Below are 20,971 nucleotides of genomic sequence, written 5' to 3' on the forward strand. Positions count from 1 at the left end.
CTGACCGCGCCCCTCAAACCTCCCAGACCGCTCCCCTCAGACCCCCCACCGTGCCCCTCAGACCCCCCAGAACGCGCCCCTCAGTTCCCCCTAACTGCGCCCCTCAGACCCCCCTGACCGGGCCCCTCATTACCCCCTGGGACCCCTCAACCGCGGCAGGAGGAGGCGCCCCCTAGTGGGTCATAATGGCCGCAGGCCCGGTCTGTCTGGGGGTGGGGGAGGTGGGGGGGGGGTCGCCCTGCCAGGTGGGAGCGGGTCCCCTCAGCGACTCCTCCTCCCACAGTCACCTCGTCCTCCAGAGGGGACTCCGCTGGCGGCACCATGGACCCGGACAGGGACCTGCAGGAGCGCCCCGTGGAGGAGGCGGGGTGAGCAGGGCATAGGCCCAAGGTGAGGGGGTCCGAGGGGGTGGAGGTGGGGACGGGGGTGGGGACGGGGTGGAGGCGGGGCGCCCCCCCTCGGGCCGGGGAGGACGGACGAACGGACGGACGGTCTCTCCCCCAGCCCAGGGGCGCCTGCAGGGACGTGTCCATCTACTTCTCCCGGGAGGAGTGGGCGCAGATGGGCGCCTGGGAGCGAGCGCGGCACCGCAACGTGAAGAGCAACTACGAGGCGCTGCTCAGCATGGGTGAGCGAGGGGGGACGGGGCCGCGGGGTGGGCGGGGCGGGGGTGCTCCGTCCAGGGCCCCGGGCTCTGCCCCCGCCAAGCGCTGGCTCTGCTGTTTGTCCCTCAGCTCTTCGCCTGCAGGACAGACTCTTTCTTTCTCTCCTTCCAGGTCTCAGGGCCCCTCGACCCGCGTTCATGTGTCGCCGCGGGAGGACGGCCAGGCCCCGGGTGGAGGACTCCGAGGACTCGGATGACGAGTGGACCCCGAGGCCACGAGGTGCGGGCGGAGGGCGCGCAGCTGCCTGACCCTGACCTGGTGTAGGTCGGGCGGCCTCTCGGGAGTTACCGGGGAGGAGCAAGAGGCAGAGCAGTTACACAGCCAGGGGCTGTTCACATAAACCCCTTTCTATGAATCATTTATTTTACAGAGAGAGAGAGAGACAGAGAGAGACAGAGAGAGAGAGAGAGAAACAGGTGAGAGAGAAACCTCCATGGCTGCCTCCTGCCGGCCCCCCACCTCACGGTTCATTGGTCGTGGCTCAACCACTGGGCCACACTGGCCAGGGTCATAAAACCTCTTTCAATGTGTAACAATAATTATATACAGATTTAGTGTTGACACTATCACAGAGGTCCCCCATTTCTCCCCCTTTTCTCACCTTCACCCAGACCCACCCCCCAAATCTACAATAATGAAACCATAATATGCAAATCCAGGGCGGACCAGCTGAAGGACCCACCAGATGACCAGGCTATGACACCCACTGGCGCCAGGCCAGCCAAGGCCTGTGAAACGCAATTGGTCCGGCCCCCCAATCCCCCATGATGCCCTGCAGAGAGAGGCCCAGGCCACTAGCCACTGGGTCATCAATGGGGGCTCCCCGTCACCCCAAAGAGGGAGGCCCAGGCCACCAATGCAGAGCTGGGGCTAATGAAAGGGACCTCCCTCTGCAGGCGATGGATCGCAGGACTCCCAGACTGTCAGAGGCAGAGAGGGCACAGGCCGGGCTCAGGAATTCCCCCCCTCACCACCACCACCACCGCCATTCCCACGGTGCAGAAATTTATAAATTTCGTGCAATGGTGCTCTAATATATATATATTATTAAGCTGTTCTCTCTCCGGGAGCACACACACCCCTCACCCTTTCCCCTCTCCTCCCCCCAACCCCCACTCGGTGTGCATCTCCTAAACTAAGGGACCCAGGAGACTTGCACCAGGGAGTACGGGCAGGGGCAGCTCATTCAGGCTAACCCCCTGAACCTGGCTCCAAGGCCCCTTTTCTATGACTTTCCAATGAGCCAAAGCCACCCGCCTAGGCTGAACTCTTTCCTTTAACCTTTCTAGAGCAACACAGCAGCCCAGCCTAAGCTCTCTCCTGCTGCTGCTTCTATCCTTGTTTCACTGTCCCTAGTTTTAATAAACATTCTCTCAAAATAAAAATAATTGAATAGCCATGTCTCGGTGGCTCCGTTGGTTGGAGCATCCTCCCATACACCAAAAAGGTTTCGTGATCCATCCCCAGTCGGGGTGTGTATGGGATACAACTCATCGATGTTTCTCTCTCACATCCATGTTTCCCTCTCTTTCTTCCTCTTCTTCTCTCTCTAAAATCAATAAGCATATATTCTCAGGTGAGGATGAAAAAATAATAATACAGGAGTATAAATGGTGGTGGAAAAAATAAAATAGAATAATAATATAATTGTATACTTATAGAACATTAACAAGTAAGTATACAAAAATATAACAGTGAGTAAAAAATAACTAATTCAGAAGAGTTGTGATCACATAGAAGGAGGAAGGTTTGACAGGTGAGCAGTGCTCTAAGACCTGCATGGGGACATATGGGAAAATTATTACTCATGGTAGTTAGGGGGTTGGGTTTTGGGCCAGGGTAGGAAGTAGTTCATCGTTGTATCAGGTTCAATGGCAGCCATGGCATCATCTGCCAGGTTTCATGAAAGTCTGATTGGTAGGGTCTGTAGTTCCATGGGTCTGAGGTTGAAACATAGCTGAAGTCACGACGTTATGTCCAGCTTGCCCGAATCTCTGTTTATGTGGTGACTAGACCTGAGTCTTTGTCCCTAAGACTGTGTGATGCTGATCAGAATCTAGTGATTAGAGAAGGTGGTCACAATCCAAATGTGCAAAGGAGGAAGGATAAGAAAGAAAGGAGCCAAGGTGGTCCTGGTGCCTTGTCCAAGGTGGACTGGACAAGGCCAGTGTGAAGACAGAAGACAGAGAGGAGAAAGCGCTGGGTTACAGACTAGAGATTCTTTGCAGTTACATGACCTTTATTATACTTGTGTCATGAAAGGCCAATTTTTTATTTTTGCTTTTTAGGGCAATTTTATTTTTTAAATCCTCACCCAAGGATATTCATTGAATTTAGAGAGAGGAAGGGAGGGAGACAGAAAGGGAGACAGAAACATCAATGTGAGAGAGGAACATCCATCAGTTGCCTCCTGTGTAGGCCCCAATAAGGATCAAACCGGAAACCTTTTGGTGTAAAACATGGTACTCCAACCAACTGAGATGCCCAGCCAGGGATAGGCCACTCTACACAAATAAAAGAGAAACATGCAAATTGGTGTCACTCTGCCAGGCCCGCCAGCCAATCAGGATACACATGCAAATTAACCCAACAAAGATGGCAGTTAATTTGCCTAACCAGGGCAGCAGCTGAGAGAAGACTGAAGGCTCTGGCTGGAGTGAAGACTGAAGACTGAAGGGACTTGGCTTCTCCTCAGTGGCTGGAGCAAAGGCCTGGGACCCGGGTGCCAGAGGAAATCTAGTGCCGGCAGCCAGGGGAAGGAAGGCCTATTGCGTGAATCTTTGTGCAACGGGCTTCTACTTTAAATATATATATTGAACAGAGGATGAAGTACAGATGGGGTTTTGTCTATTTTTTTTTAAATATATTTATTGATTTCAGAGAGGAATTCAGAGAGATCAAAACATCAATGATGAGAGAGAGCCATCAATTGGCTGCCTCCTGCACACCTGTGGGATGAGCCCGCAATCCAGGCATGTACCCTTGGCTGGAATAGAACCCAGGACCATTCCATCCGCAGGTTGACGCTCTATCCACTGAGCCAAGCTGGCTAGGGCTATTTTTTAACATTTTAAGAAAATTAGCTGATGCTCCCAATAAAAGCATAAGCCTAATGAAACCTCAGGAAACATTTTCCAATCATCCTTGGTCTGTCCTGGGATTACTCTATAATTCAGAATTCTGAAAGATAAAAATCTCCAGATTTTGAAACAATTACCAACCAAAACTGATTTCTCACACGGCAGGTGTGGCTCAGAGATTAAGCGTCGACCTATGAACCAGGAGGTCACAGTTCAATTCCCGGTCAGGGCACAAGGCCAGTTAGATCCCTGGTGTGGGGTGTTCAGGAAGGCAGCTAATCCATGATTCTCTATCATCATTGATGTTTCTCTCTCTCTCTCCCTCGCCCTCTCCCTTCCTCTCTGAAATTATATATATTATTGATTTCTCACCATCTTTTAGCTAAACCTTCTTGGGTGTCTTTCAGAGTGGAACAGAATAAACATCAGAAGGTGAGTATTTCCCAAATCCTGTGGAAAAGAAAATCTTCCTCCTGGATGCAAATGCAGGGAAGAGGAGGAAAAATCAGAGTGCACCCTAGGAACTGCCACCTTCCTTTCCTGACCTCTTCAACAAAATGCCCAATATCATCTTAGTCGTTAATAACATCAGCAACAATAGTAGCTACCACGGGTCTTATCTTCACAATGCTTCAGACTCTAAGAATTCTACGTGCATAAACTCACTTAAACCTTACCACAACCCTATGAGGTAGGTACTATAAGTATCACCATTTCTGATGAGGAAACTGAGGTTTCAGACATATACAAGTGTTTGATTGTATGTCTGAAATCACAGTATCGGTGGTCGTGCATTCTAATCCTTAGCTTCATCTCTAAACCACTTACAAGCTCATTAAAATTTCCATAGTTTTATGCACTTTCCACTGTCTCATCCATACATGATTACATCTTTCACTGACTGATGATTCCAAACGCAGTTCTGCTCTGCTATGCTCCAGTGAGAAATGCACTAAGACTTCCGACTTGCAGAAGCTCACTGATATATAGGCAGTTTGCACGGTGCATGGTCCCAGATGAAGATGGATATAGCAACCCCAGCATCAGAGCCTCCCAGTCAAATAAAAGAAAGCATCTCTCAACTCTGGGGAGCTTCAGGTTTGACGATTCAGAAATAATAAACAATAAATAAAGTGACTTAAGAACTTCATAGAGATGACACACTATTCAATAGAAGCTCATCTGGAACTGGTTTTGAATGCTCATTCCAGTCAGAAGAAGTATGGCTTCTTTCTCTGAGCTCTAATTAGGCCAGTGTCATCTTGTTTGAATCATTGGCTCCGCCTGCCTACCTCTGCATTGTGAGCTCTTTGGTTCACACCAGATTCTTCTCAGAAGTCCCAGGCCCAACTCAGGGTCCCTGAGGGCCCCCTGAATGTTTGCTGAAAGAGTGCTTTCAAATTTACAAATTAAACTAGAGTAGGGTCAAAGAATAATGAAGATAAATTACATGTGATTTCAAATATAGAGATGGCTGAGAGGGACATTGATAGCAGGACTGTAATTTCACATTCATACTGTATCAAAGTGCTCACAGAACATTTTGGTGAACATCATTATATTTCATGTTCATTATAACATTAAGAATTAGCATGTTATAGGTCAGGAAAATGAAGAGAACAGGCTGGTAGCACAACCTTATTCAAACAGAATTGGTGGGAACCAACTAATCTAATTACAACTGTTCTTTCCATGATATAGTAAATTGCACATTTAAGCATAATTTCCTTTATTGTCATGGTAGGTTTCTGCCAGCCATTTCTTTTTAAAAAATATGTTTTTACTGATTTGAGAGAGAGAGAAAGGGAGAGAAGCATCAGTGAGAGAGAAAAATATGGATCAATAACCCGTAACTGGGGCATGTGCCCTGACCGGGAATGGAACCCGCAACCCTTCAGTTCAACCAACTGAGCTACACCAGCCAGGGCTCTGCCAACTATTTCTTTCTTTCTTTTTTTCTTAATCCTCACCCAAGGATATTTTCTCATTGATTTTTAGGGGGAATAGAAAAAAGAGGGAGAGAAAGAGAGAAATATCAATGTGAGAGACACACATAATGACTGGTGGCCTCCTGCATAAGCCCAGACCAAGGTCCAGGCCAGGGAGGAGGGTCCTGCAACCAAGGAACTCGCGCTTGACGAGAATTGAACTCAGGACCCTTCAGTCTGCAGGCCGACACTCTATCAACTGAACTACACTGGTTAGGGCCCAACTATGTCTTATTCTCTTCCCAGTATCCTTCATTCTCAATGTGCTATAAAAGAAAGAGCCTTAAGGCATGGGTTCTAGTCTTCGATTCAAAACCCACATTGGCCATTTCTTTTTCCTCTAATTTTCATACTTCCCAGGTATTTCCAAGAGGTGTTGAAGTGTTCATTAAAGTCATGTATATCATAAACCCTACATAATTAAATAAATGTACGTTACATTTATTTCCCTTTGCCTTTCACACTGAAGGCAAAGTCCAGGGCGCCATTAAGTAATGAGTCCAGTTTGAAGGAATTGTCAGGAACAGCAAATTTGTTGACCACAAGTGGCTCAGAGCAGACCCAGAAACCAGTGCCCCCTCCTGGAGAAGCAAGTACCTCCGGACAGCACCCTAGATCAAAATTGGGTAAGTTCAATAATTTGGAGATTTCAGTTCCACTAATTCCTCTGGAAAGGCTGGTCAGTATAGCCTAGGTATGTGGGGTGGACATTCAACACGCCTGGATTTGAAACTGGAGTTAGCACTGAAGCTTTGAGCTAATCTTACAAACTCTCTGAGCTCCTGAATGCTAATGTATACAGTCAACATAAGGAAACATGGGACACATATAGTTTGAAAGCATTAAATTAAATCTCAAACAATTGACACATGCAAGCTGTCCAATAAATCCATCTGTGATAATAGCAACCATATTCTCTTGGTGTTGTGTGCCCAGATCTTTACTCAGTGCCTAACACATAACGTGCCCTCCATAAATACTTTATGAATGACCAAAGTTTGGAAGGTTGAACCTGATAATGGGATCATCTAGAAACTAAAATTGAATCTGCCATCGGTAGTCAGTGTGGCGTACTAGTCTTTTAGTTAATGGAGGAAAATACCAGATACTATAAAGAACAGGTGATCATTTGATGGGAAGACATTGTGTGTTTTCTGACAAGACAGGGACTCATGTTCCAGACCCCCTTCGTTCACTAGCTCTTCTCTCATGTAGACCTCAGGAGAAAGGAGATCGAAGTGAAGATGTATAGCCTACGAGAGAGAAAGGGCCATGTCTACCAAGAGATCAGCGAGTCCCAGGATGTTGACTACCTGTTTAAGCTCACCCTAACCAAGGGGCATGTTATGTCCTTGATGCTATGATTTCACCTGGTTTTTGGGTGCCCAAATCATTCCCTTCCTCTCGTGACAGGGAATATAGGATTGAGGCTCACTGATGGGAGCTCTTTCTGAAGCTCTTCGTGTGCAGGAACATGCACTGCACCCTGACTAATCCCTGTTGCTCTTGCCTCCAGATTGTGAGAAGTGTCAGAACTTCTTCATTGACAGCTGTGCTGTGCACGGGCCTCCTACGTTTGTAAAAGACAGTGCCTCGGACAACGGGCATGTCAACCTCTCAGCCCTCACTCTGCCCCCTGGGTTGAGAATCGGACCATCAGGCATCCCTGAGGCTGGGCTTGGAGTGTGGAATGAGGAATGTGATCTGCTGGTGGGCCTGCACTTTGGCCCTTATGAGGGTCAGATCACAGAAGATGAAGCCACAGCCAACAGCGGCTACTCCTGGCTGGTGAGAACTTTACCTCTTCCCTGTCCTCTGGCTTCCCGGCCCTCCTGTGGCTTGGATGCCCCCACCTTCTACATGCTAGGACATGGATGGGGACCATATGGTTAGTTAGCTCTGTGTACTGGGCGGACTTTGCATGAACATGGAGCTCCTCTCTAAGGATCAGAGGGTAAATGGGAGCAAAGTGGTACAGACTCCTCCCTTGTGGGGCTCCTGCTTAGTGGACAAATTGACTCAGGCGTGTAGATGATTAGTAAGAAAAATATCCTGTGATCACCATTGGCAGTTGAATCACCATGCAGGCTGAAAGAGATTTGATGACACTAGAATAAAGTAATTATTCTATTGTATACTCACAACCACACACACACACACACACACACACACACACACACACACACACACACAGCCTTTAACTTCTTTTCCTGAAATGCAGGTCAACAAATGGAGCAACTGCTATGAGTATGTGGATGGAAAGTATACATCTCAGGCCAACTGGATGAGGTAAGGTCACTAGGCTTCTGGGTGCCGGAGAGGACACTCATGCCTCACAACCCACATGTCTGTCCTTCCAATCATGCCTCCCTAATGGTCTCCCTCAGTCCTCTGTTCCCCCTTTTTCTCCATACAGTGATCTTTAACATCTAGAGACATTTAGGAAAAAAGGAGGTAACAGTATAGCATATGTCCTCAAAAGAGAAGAATCTAGTTTGGGCAATGGGAAAAACCTTGAGGACCCTGGATTACTCTGTGATTTGTCTAACTGACATTAGTTAAACCCTTACTATATTCCAGTTTAGAGGAAGGAATTCATTACTTACACAGATCACACAATCCATGTCCCTAGGGAGGACTTACTGCAGACGGACATGAAACATTTTATTTCATAAACATTTAACTCTAATTTTCCTATTTTTCAAGAAGTTCCCAGTGCCCAGATAGCCTTGAACCAAGGATAGTCTAAACCTGTGAGGTCAGCACATCATCCCAGACTCAGTTCTAACTAGAACTGGATGTTGGAGCCTGCAGAGTCATAGTGCTCATGGCCCTTTCCTGAGGAGCTCTCTTGTGTCAGGGGAGACAGATTATGAATAAACTACTATTGTTCTGTGTTATTTTTCTAAGAAAGAGAGACCTCGACATTTCTGTGGGAACCTGGGGGAGGCAACTGAATGATGCCTTCAATATAGTGTGGGGAGACTCGACAAAGGCCTCTGAAGAGAAGGTAGACTTGGACTGAGTGTTGAATGATGTGAGTCCTAGAGCAAGCCCCGAGTCCTGGGGTGTAACACAGAACCTGACTTACAGCTTAGAGAAGCTAGAGGCCACCGGGTTTGATGGGGAAGTCTGGAATGAGGCTTTGGAAATGGCATTAGGCAGGATGAGACCTGTGAGCAGGACGTAGAGACAGGAATTCACATGACCTTGTGACAGAGGCTTGGACATTGAACAGAAGTTTCCCCAGGAACATGGGGGTGGGTGCCATCAGTGCTGAGGGCCTTACGCGTCAGTGAGGATCTGGACACGATATGACAGGTAGTGGAAGCTCATCGCCTGTGGTTTTCTTTCCTTTCATCTGCCTCAACGCCAGGTATGTGAACTGCGCCCGGGATGAGGAAGAACAGAACCTGGTGGCCTTTCAATATCACAGGCAGATTTTCTACCGAACCTGCCGGGTCGTGAGGACGGGCTGTGAGCTGCTGGTCTGGTATGGAGAAGAGTATGGCCAAAAGCTGGGCATCAAGTGGGGCAGCAAGTGGAAGACAGAGCTTGTGGCCGGGAGAGGTGGGCACCACTCTTCTTCAACATGGAAAGAAAGAATTCTTAGAAGTTTTCATGCTCCAACTCTCAAGTAGAGTAAAATCCACTCTAGAGTCAGCAAAGCTTCAAATCAGATGCTTCAGAAATTGATGGCTCATCACATAGGTCTTTGATTCTTAAGAATAATTTTAATATTTTTATTTTTGTTCTAATTTTTAAAAATATGCTTGTATTGGTTTTAGGGACAGAGATGAAGAGAGAGGGAGAGAAATATCAATCTGCTGCCTCCTGCATTCTCTCTACTGGGGATCAAGTCCACCACCCTGACATGTGCCCTGACCAGGAATCAAACTGGCTACCTCTGGGTGAATGTGACAATGCTCAACCAACTGAGCCACAATGGCCAGGGCCAATTTGTGTTCCATTTTTAAAAATACTTCATGCACAAAATGCACAGCATCATATAGTGCTGAAAGGATTAGAGGCAAAAAAAAAAAAAAAAAAAAAGGTCTCAGGCACTTAACCAGCTCTCTCATCAAGGTGGTTGTTTTTGGGTTGTTGTTTTTTTTTTTTTTTTTTTTTAACACTTTAGCTGTTTCTTCTTCATTTACTGCATATTTCTAAATGAAATGTGTGTGTTAACATGCATTCATTCATTATTTTTTGACTTGTCATGTGAATTCCTACTCGGTGCCACACAGGGTTCTGGGAGCTGGAAATACAGATTAGCACGATGATCAGAATCACTGCTCCTGAGCAGCTGGTTGGTGAAGGATGGAAGCCTCGGCAGACATATGTGCATGTGCTTAATATCACACAGTGGTTAGCGCTTTGGAGAAAACGGGCCCAGGACAAGTGCCTAGGGATCAGTGTGAGGGGAAGGTGGGTGTGTCGGATTGCAAAGGTCAAGGGAAGGCTTTCTCAGGAGACAACATTTACAACAGTTGTGTCACAAGGTCCCAGGCAGAGGGATTGGCTGGTGCAGGGAAGGAAAGAGGTGGGGTGTTGAGCTGGCTGAGGGCTACTCCCGTCTCAGTCTCAGTACAGAGGGCAAGAACAGAGGTTGGACAGATGCCTAGCAGCCGGGAAATACAGTGCCTATGATCCAAGCTGAGATACTGGGGACTTTCTTGAGTGAGACGGGACAACTGAGCAGTTTTCAGCTGCAGAGTGGCATGTTCTAAAACTATGCTTTGTTAATTTTTTGGGGAAATAAACTTCAGTGGGGAATCCCCTCCGAGATTATTTCAACTCCAAGTGAGAGAGGAAGGCGGACTGGCTGGAGAGGTACGGGAGTCAGGAGTGTAAGAAGCAGGTTGGGGAAATATTTTTGTTGTTGTTGTTAATCCTCACCCAGGGATATTTTTCCACTGATTATTTTTTGAGAGAGAGTAGAAGGGGGAGAGACAGAGAGAGAAACATCAATAGCTTGTCTCCCACAGACACCCCAACCAGGGCTGGGGATTGAGCTAGCAACCCAGGTATGTGCCCTTGACTAGAATCAAATCCAGGACCCTGGAGTCCCCAAGGCGACGCTCTATCTACTGATCCAAACTGGCTAGGGGATGGTTGGAAAGATATTCTGAAACAGGACTTTGTAGTGTATTTGAAGTAGGCTAACACTGAAAGAAATCAAGTAGGAATACTGTGTGAGGAAGGACATATTTCCATTTTGTGATTTGTGGAAAACTGAGAGAGAAGCAATTGCTAGTTGGGGCCTATGGTTTCTCTATTTTTAAATATTTTTAGTAATTTGAGAGAGAGAGGAAGGGAAATGAAGAGAGGGATAGAAATATCAACATGGATCAGCTGCCTCCTGCTGGGATCGAGCACAAAACCTGGCATGTGCCCTGACCAGGAATCAAACTGGTGACGTCCTGGTTCATGGGTTGATGCTCAACCACTGAGCTACCTGGCCAGGCCTGTGGTTTTTCTCTTTAACATGACTTAGAAGACACATGTATATGGAAAGGTCACAATAGTCCAACCCATATAAGGAGTGAAATGCCTTCTGATGGTCCTTGATCTGTAAGACCTTTTTTCTTTTCAATCCTCATCCCAGGATATTTTTCCATTGATTTTTAGAGAGAATGGAAGAGGGAGGAAAGACAAAGAGAAATGTCGATGTGAGAGAAACACATTGACTGGCTGCCTCCTGCACACGCCCAGATCAGGGCCCAGGCTGGGGAGAAGCCTGCAACCAAGGCACATGCTCTTGATGGGAATCAAACCCAGGACCTTTCCGTCCACAGGCTGAGGCTCTATCCACTGATCCACACTGGCCAGGGCTGTAGAAAAGACTTTTGATATGGGGTCTCTGGATTTCTGAAGAAGAGTAGTGCAGACAAAGAAAAAGAAAAGTAGACAGTGAAGGAACACTTTGTGGGAGGCAGAGCTTGCACTGTCAACACAGCTAGAATGATTCCGGGGACGGGTCTTACCAGGAGACAGAGCGTACGGCACAGGCAGGCTTGCCCACACCTGCCCTGACCAAAACTTTCTTCTCCAGCAGAACCAAAGCCAGAGATCCACCCATGTCCCTCCTGCTCTGTGGCCTTCTCCAGTCGGACATTCCTCAGCCAACATGTGAAACGCAATCACCCCTCTGAGATTCTGCCAGGAGCATCTGCAGGAAAACACGTCCAGGCGGAGGAAGCTGGCCCAGAGCGTCAGAATCAACAGCAGCAGCAACAGACTGGTCCACATGGCTGGAATGACAAAGCTGAAGGTCAAGAGGTCAAATGGAGGTCCAAACCTTTTCTTAAAAGGATCAGGCACAGGGGAACTTCAAGGGCCTCTTTCAAGCCTCCAAACGGACAAACAGGGAGCTCCAGTGACCATGAGAGAATAATGGAGGAAGAGCCCAGCACAGGCCAGAATGTTAATGCAAAGAACACAGGCAAATTATTTGTGGAAGTAAGAATGTCAAAAATTGTAACAATCAAGCATGGAGGGTGTGGGCAAGGCTTCAATGATAAGTCACATATCGACACACACCAGAGGACACACTCAGGGGAGAAGCCCTATGTGTGCAGGGAGTGTGGGCGAGGCTTTACAAAGAAGTCACATCTCATCAGACACCAGAGGGCACACTCAGGGGAGAAGCCCTATGTGTGTAGGGAGTGTGGGCGAGGCTTTAGAGATAAGTCACCTCTCATCAGACACCAGAGGACACACTCAGGAGAGAAGCATTATGTGTGTAGGGAGTGTGGGCGAGGCTTTACAGATAAGTCATCTCTCATCAGACACCAAAGGACACACACAGGAGAGAAGCCCTATGTGTGCAGTGAGTGTGGGCGAGGCTTTACAGATAAGTCATCTCTCATCAGACACCAGAGGACACACTTAGGGGAGAAGCCCTATGTTTGCAGTGAGTGTGGGGGAGTCTTTAGAGATAAGTCATCTCTCATCAGACACCAGAGGACACACTCAGGAGAGAAGCCCTATGTTTGTAGGGAGTGTGGGCGAGGCTTTAGAGATAAGTCATCTCTCATCAGACACCAGAGGAAACACTCAGGGGAGAAGCCCTATGTGTGTAGGGAGTGTGGGCGAGGCTTTACAGATAAGTCATCTCTCATCAGACACCAGAGGACACACTCAGGAGAGAAGCCGTATGTGTGTAGGGAGTGTGGGCAAGGCTTTACAAATAAGTCATCTCTCATCAGACACCAGAGGACACACTCAGGAGAGAAGCCGTATGTGTGTAGGGAGTGTGGGCGAGGCTTTACAGATAAGTCATCTCTCATCAGACACCAGAGGACACACTCAGGAGAGAAGCCATATGTGTGTAGGGAGTGTGGGCGAGGCTTTACAGATAAGTCATCTCTCATCAGACACCAGAGGACACACTCAGGGGAGAAGCCCTATGTGTGCAGTGAGTGTGGGGGTGGCTTTAGAGATAAGTCATCTCTCATCAGACACCAGAGGACACACTCAGGGGAGAAGCCCGGTGTTTGCAGGGAGGATGCATCATGAGCCCTAAATTGCACCTCAGTAGCCACAGGGCAACTGTCGGCACCACATACCTCATACCCCAGCTCTGAGGGGGCTTCAGAGTAAGCCTGCAGGCTCCTTTCCTTCCCCAAGAGTGTATTTAGTACAGAAGTAACTGGTCAAACATCCTCCACTTTCAAGAGGAGAGGCAATAGACAAACAGTTCCTTAAGTGCTATGGGGATGTCAACATCCATGTCCCTCATGGTGTTTTTGGCCTCGTTTTAATAAATTTTGTGTCCAGACAAACCTGAAGCCGACATGCCTCATCCCCCTCATCACTGAAAGCAGAGTTCCAGGAGGGCCTCAGAGAACGCTCAGCCACAGACCTGAACCCGGGAAGGTAGGAATCTGTCATCAGTCCAGTGAGGTTCCTGCCAGGGAGAGGGATTGAGACAGACTCACCAGGAACATGAGTAGGACCCCAACAACCCCTAGGCTTCTCCTGGCTCCGCCCCTGATTCCTCAGACCTCTGTAGCCTCAGAGGTGAAAGCCAGAGAGGGTGTGTACAGGTGTGTGTGTACGTGTGTGTGTGTGTGTGTGTGTGTGTGTGTGTGTGTTTGTGTGTGTGTGTGTGCACACACCTGTGCTGCCTCAGTCTGGGCACTGGTCGCCCTCTACTTGCTGCCTCTGTAGCAATGGCATCTTGCCTGGGGCATAGCATGTGGGCGCCAGGTCTGCCCACAAGGTTTTGAGTCTCAGCTCTGCCCTCACAACTGTGTGTCCTAAGGCAAGACCCCCAAAGTCTCTGTGCCCCTTTCCAAGCTATAAAGCGGGAGGGTGACCCAGGCTTTGGAGTGTCATTCAGAGTGTGGTCAGCACCGGCGACTCTGGCTCAGGTGCCTAAAACGTGCGTCTCTCGGTGAACAGCGTCTGCCAGGCCTTGAGGTGGACAAGGGAGGCAGAGGGCGTGGGGCCCGGGAGCCAGTTTAGAGCTCGCGCAGCCCCACTGTTCTGCGTGGACTCGGCTGCCTGAGCAGGAGGCGTGGGGTCAGGCATGCGCCTCCCCCGGGCTACCCCCTCCCACTGAGCCTGGGCATGCGGCACTGCGAGTGACCAGGACACAGGCCCTCGCCACCCTGCTGAGAGCTGCTAGGTGCACCTCACCTCACAGTGTGTGCGAAGCCCACCTCGCAGCAGCTCCTGGTGCTGGCCTTGTACCTGGGTCCGCGTGTCTAACCCTCCCCTGACCCGTCAGAAATCCTTCACTGCACGTTTCTTATGGGGAGTCTGATGGGCCATGGACCCGCGTGAGCAGAGCAGGCAGGCCGTGTCGGTCATTCCTGGCCACCGGTTCACAGGTAATGTCCAGCGAGGCCTGGAGCACTGATGCTGATGGGCCCATGGTGGGAGTCCAGCGAGGCTCCAGGGAACAGGTAGCCTCTGCTTGGGGAGGCGACGGGGCCACAGCAACCAGAGGCCCCTCTTTTCTTACAACAGAGCAGACGGACATCAATGCAGGGAGCAGGCACACGCGGTGTGGGCCCATCACCCCTCAGCCTGAGGGACCTAGCACAGCACCTGTTCCTGGAGGAGAGCTCCTGAAGGGGTCACCAAACCCACGAACTGGGACCATGACCTTCCCTCTCCTGCCAGGCTGGTGTGGCTCAGTGCTTGACCATCGACCTATGAACCAGGAGGTCAGGGTTCAATTCCTGGTCAGGGCACATGCTCGGGTTGTGGGCTTGATGCCCAGTGTAGGGCTTGCAAGAGGGAGCGGATCCATGATTCTCTGTCATCATGGATGTTTCTCTCTCTCTCTCTCTCTCTCTCTCTCTCTCTCTCTCTCTCTCGTCTCCCCCCACTTCCTCTCCCTTTCTATCTGAGATCAATAAAAAATATATTTTAAAAAATGATGGCATTTCTATGTGAAGAATTGAAACCTCATTCCCTCCAATGACTGAGGGCTTGGGTGGGTGACCTGAAACTCTCAGAAGCAACCTTTGAGCCACACCTTCATACTTGTGTTTTCCCTCATTAACCCAATCCTGAAACACCTCAGGACCAGGAGAAATCTGCCAGTTGGGATATTGTTTTCTGTGGGTCTCAGCGGACTCGGGAGGAGCCAGCCCACAGTCATGGAGCTGTTGACACCCAAGCAGGGGCCCTGTGCACATTGGAAGGTGGGCTCTCTCGCTCAGGCCAGGAGGGGCAAACCCCCACCCCCAGCATCGCATTGAAACAGCACACATTTCCAAGTGGCTCAGCACCTCTGCTGAGTATCTCTCAGGGGGTGAAGGAAAGCTTTGCACAATCAAGTGCTCATTCACATTAAAAATGTTGGTGTCCCCGTGCCCAAACCTCCACGTACAGGAATGTTCTGGTTTGACTATTCATGCTGTGATTTGTTGAGTACATCATTCCCAGGTTGCAATGATTAGCCTTGATCTCCATGCCCAGCTTTTCCTACCATTTGTTTCCATTTCCAGTGTGAGACATCTCACTTCCTTTGGAAGGAAATGGAAAATTCTCCAGGATGCGAAGCTCCGCTGTTTGGGTGTAGATGTGCACGCACGTTTGAAACTGAGATGCTCTGAACATTCATGAACTGGAATTCTCACGATGACTAAGGAAGACAAGTGGTGGGTGTTTTCAGTAAAATCTGATACCTTTTGGGAGGAGGATAGGAGCAGATTGGACAGTTTCCAGTTTTATTTTAAATCTGTTGTTCTTGATCTGAGACACAGAGGGACAGGGAGACAAAGAGAAACAATCAGGTGATGGGGGTGCCCTTACCAGGAATCAAGGGGACTTCTTGGTTCATAGGTCAACGCTCAGTCATTGAGCCTCGCTTGCTGGTGTTCTCATGATGCTTGGAGCATCAGGCCTGTTTCCATCATCACAGCAGGTGGGAGCTGTGGCATCAGTACAAGCCTAATTCTACCTTCTGCCTATAGGTTCATAACAGAATGAAGGGAAAACCATGAAGGTTGTCTCAACAAGGGGACCAGTCATTGAGCAAACATTCTGCTTTGGTGACAACACATGACCCCCAACAGTTCCTTGGGCAGCGATACACAGTAATACTTACCAAGTTTCTAAACATTTGCCAAGTAAAACATTCACTCTTACAAAGTTTTTAACATGCTCACTTAATTACACTTAGGAAGGCAACTTTGAATGAGAAATGTCATTTTCTAAACTAAAATGTATGTATGATACAAATGTATAATACATCAAACAGATGACTGCTTGGCTCTGATTTATTTTTCATACATGCAATAACTATATAGAATAAGTTTGAGATCACTTTCCAAACAACTGATGTGTGAATGGTTGTCCAGAGAGGTCTTGGGTCTTGGGCAGAGTCACCATGAAGTAGGTGCTGTCTGTGGAACTGGAATCCAGGGTTCTGGAGTCAAAAACCTCTGAGAAGGTACATCTGGGAGGATAAAAGGAACCAACACAGTGGTCACAGGTTCCCGGATGTCACCTCTCCAGGCCACTGCGGCCTCGATTATCTGTGTGTCCCTCGGTCTCTGTGTCCCTCGGTCTATGTGTCCCTCAGTCTGTGTGTCCCTCAGCCTGTATGTCCCTCGGTCACTGACACCGGGTGAGTCTGCTCCCATCTTCTCAGTGGGGGGGACTCTGGGAGCAGCGACACAACGCAGTAGAGGGGAGCACGTGCAGGACCCTCCTCTGTCCATTCCCCGCCTCCTTCACGCCTCGCTTTCCTCTGCTCCTCCTGGCCTCGCCCCCCGCCGCAGAGCCTCGCCCCAACGTGGTGGCTTGGGAGACCCTGCAAGGACCACGCTAGAATGGCCTCGTCCTGTTGTGTCAGGATCTGGCCAGCTGAGAGACACTCAGACATTTTATTTTTATCTTATAGACACATTCCGTGGAAAAACATCAGCGGAGCCGAATGCTCCGCTCATCATGGTGCCTTTCTTTAGGGGTATGCTGCTTTTTCACAGCCTCCAAATCTTTTCCTTCTTTGTACGTTTTTCTTGTTTATGTTTTGGTTAATTCTTACCAGAGGATATGTTTTTTACAGACAGAGGGAGGGAGGGAGGGTGGGGATAGAGAAGAAACAAAAAAGCAAACATGAATATGCAAGAGACACATGGATCTTTGGCTCCCACAGGAGCCCAGACCGGGGCAGGCAATGAAGCCTGCATCCCAGGTATGTGCTCTGGACCTGGAATCCCACCAGCGACCCTTCCCTGGGCATCCGAAGGTCTAACCAGTGAACAACACTGGCCAGGGCCTATTCCTTCTGCTGAGCAGATGAGAACACATGCCACTCTTTCTTCTGGCAGAAGGCAGCCAATCTAGGATGATCACTCATCATTGATCTTTCTTCTTTTCTGAAATAGTAGAAATGCATATCTCTAAGAAAAAACCACTGTGGCCCTGGCCAGTGTTCCTCAGTGGGGAGAGTGTCAACCTGTGTATTGAAGGGTCCCTGGTTTGATTCCCGGTCAGGGCACATGCCCTCGTTGCAGGCTGGATCCCCAGTGGGGAGGGGGTGATACAGGAGGCAGCTGATCCATGATTCTCTCTCATCATTTGCCGGGGTCCAACCCCAGCAGGTCCAGGGGTTCCCAAAAGCGTCGACAGAGTCGGCGAAGAAGGAAGGACACGGAGACAGTGTTCAGTTGATCAGCAGCCTAGCCAGGATCTCCAGCCAAGTTCTGGTCTGGATCTCCAGAGAGGTTCTGCTCAGGATCTCCAGCGATGTTCTGGTTAGGATATCCAGCCAGGTTCTGTGTCCATGTTCTCTTGCTAGGTTCTCCGGGTTCTCCAGCAAGGTTCTGTAGCCATGTTACCTCACTAGGTTCTCCAGCCAGGTTCTGTCCAGGTTCTCCAGCCAGGTTCAGTCACCAGGTTCTAGTCAGGTTCTCTTGCCATGTTCTATCCAGGTTGTGTAGCCAGGATTTGTTTCTAGGTTCTTCAGCCAGGTTCTCTCACTAGGTTCTGTCTCTACGTTCTGTGGCCATGTTCTCTCCAGCGAAGTTCTTCTGTCTCTAGGTTCTGTGTAGGTTCTGTGTCTATTGGTTCTGTCTTCTAAGTTATGTCTCTTGTTGTCTTGTTACATCTGTATTTATACAAGTTGATTCCAATCCTATCAATCTCTATTACAAAGGTTAGGGCGTTTCTTATCTCCATTCCAGGGAGTAAAGATTATGTAGCTTAAGCATGATTGTTCGTAGTTAAAGTGACTAATTACCCACCTGGCACTTACTTAAGGGGGTTTATTCCCTCCCTAACTTCAGGGGAAATTCCCTCCCTGGGGAAACAACCTTTCTCAAAGAGGTGACCTTGGTTAAAGCACATAGTGCCAAAAAGGTGAGCAAACATATTAAGAACAATATGCCATATATGCCAGGTCCCTTGAAACAGCAAGGATGGACCGGCTTCAGGCATATTCCCCCTTTTTTATTTTTTAAAAGCAGGCATTAAAAAGAAAAACCCCAAATGCTCTCTTGTATCCATTTTAAGAGTAGGATCGGCGCTTTCCGCTATTACCTTAGTCCTGATCTATCACCCCAGGGAGAGCTAGCCAATCCTGCACTTTCCTGCGGTGGAAAGACTGCAGTGGGGTTAAGGGTAAGGCTCCTTGGGCCTACCTCCTCCCATGCCTTTCCATTTACCTTTCCTTCCTCAGAAAAGCATGGACATACTTCTTGTATAAAACGTTCTGTCTGACTGGGTGTAACCTTAATTCCTCTGCTAGCAAGCATATGTGTTCAAAGATCAATACAGAGTCTTATTTCTTTAGACTCAGTATGGCACATCTTCCTAATCTAAAGATCAATACAGAGTCTTCTTTCTTTGGACTCAGTATGGCACATCTTCTCAATCTAAGAATCAATACAGAGTCTTCTTTCTTTGGACTCAGTATGGCACATCTTCTCAATCTAAGTTCTGTACTATCCACCTTCTTACCCTACTTATCCTCTATAGGGGGGTCTGCAGTACCCTGGTGGAGTCTTATGAGTCCTGAATGTGGGGGTTCTCATTGGGGGGGGGTCTTACCTAGGGGAATCCTGTTCCAGGGTTTCCCAAAGGTGTGGATGGAGTCGGCGAAGACTATCCACCCTCTTCCTACGGTAGAGTCCTATCCATCCCGAGAGTGGGGCTTACCTAGAGGTCCCGGTTCTGGCACCAGATGCTGGGGTCCAACCCCAGCAGGTCCAGGGGTCCCCAAAGTTGTGGACGGAGTCAGCGAAGAAGGAATGACACAGAGACAGCGTTCAGTTGATCAGCAGCCTAGCCAGGATCTCTAGCCAGGATCTCCAGCCAAGTTCTGTTCAGGATCTCCAGCGAAGTTTTGGTTAGGATATCCAGCCAGGTTCTGTGTTCATGTTCTCTTGCTAGGTTCTCCAGCCAGGTTCAGTCACCAGGTTGTAGTCAGGTGACTAGAAATAGGAAGGTGCGAGGATTCCTTGCCAATTTCTGTACTCAGGTTCAGTCCAGGATCTTTTGCCATATTCTCTCCAGCGAAGTTCTTCTGTCTCTAGGTTCTGTGTAGGTTCTGTGTCTAGGTTCTGTGTAGGTTCTGTATCTAGGTTCTGTGGCCACTTTCTGTCCAGGATCTTTTGCCATGTTCTCTCACTAGGTTCTGTCTCAAGGTTCTTTGGCCAGTTTCTGTCCAGGATCATTTGACATGTTCTCTCCAGCTAATTTCTTCTGTCCGTAGGTTCTGTGTAGGTTCTGTGTCTAGGTTCTGTGTCTTTTGGTTCTGTCTTCTAAGTTCTGTCTCTTGTTGTCTTGTTACATCTGTATTTATAGCAGTTGATTCCAATCCTATCAATCTCTATTCCAAAGGTTAGGGCGTTTCTTATCTCCATTCCAGGGAGTAAATATTATGTAGCTTAAGCATGATTGTTCGTAGTTAATGTGAATAATTACCCACATGGCACTTAGTTAAGGGGGTTAATTCCCTCCCTAACTTCAGGGGAGAAAACCTACCTGGGGAAACAACCTTTCTCAAAGAGGTGACCTTGGTTAAAGCACATAGGGCCAAGAAGGTGAGCAAACATATTAAGAACAGTATATCATATATGCCAGATCACTTGAAACAGCAGGATGGACCGGCTCCCGGGAAATATTGATGTTTCCATCTCTATCCCTTTCCCATGGTGAACACTCCTTCCTGTGGGGGAAATGTCCGCTGGCTGTAGGAGAACATATTATATGAGAGAGTGTCCCTATTGTTTTAGGAACCCTACTTTCTGTTGCTGAAATGCATGTTCCTGTGTGCGGATCTCTTTTCCTGTGAAAGCGTCCCATTTTTCTGTGGGGGAAATGCACTTTCCTGTTGTGGACCTGTCCTCCTGTGAGGGAATCGCACCTTGCTGTGGGGGAATCATAACTTCCTGTTGGAGAACGCCTCTACCTATAGGGGAAACAAACTTCCTTTGAGGAAACGTTCTTCATGTGGGGGAAATGCACTTTACTGTGTGTGGATGACTCTTCCTGTGAGGGCGTCTCAACTTCCAGTGTGGGAAATGCACTTTCCTGTTTGTGGACCTATCTTGCAGTGAGGGACTCCCACCTTCCTGTGGGGGAATGGAAACTTCCTGTTAGAGAACACCTATTCCTGTGGGGGAAACGAACACCCTGTGAGGAAACCTTCTTCCTGTAGGGGAACTGCAATATCCAGTATGCTTACCGATTATGCTCTGAATGAATGGCTCCTTCACTTGGGGAAACAATACTTCCTCTGAGGGATCCATTCTTCCTCTGGGGGAAA

At 48.5% G+C, this 20,971-nt stretch overlaps 1 pseudogene across 1 annotated transcript in view; it reads left to right on the top strand.

The window, feature by feature from the left end:
* Positions 1-321: 321 nt before the first annotated feature.
* Positions 322-20,971, top strand: part of LOC308512510 (histone-lysine N-methyltransferase PRDM7-like) — a 45,139-nt pseudogene continuing 24,489 nt past the window's right edge. Inside the window, exons 1-4 of the transcript in view lie at positions 322-368; positions 510-628; positions 777-884; positions 7,250-7,393. The product of the transcript in view is annotated as a histone-lysine N-methyltransferase PRDM7-like (transcript). The remainder of the gene's footprint in view (positions 369-509; positions 629-776; positions 885-7,249; positions 7,394-20,971) is intronic.

Source organism: Myotis nattereri (genome assembly GCF_964212035.1).
Source record: "Myotis nattereri genome assembly, chromosome: Y".
Taxonomy (NCBI): domain Eukaryota; kingdom Metazoa; phylum Chordata; class Mammalia; order Chiroptera; family Vespertilionidae; genus Myotis; species Myotis nattereri.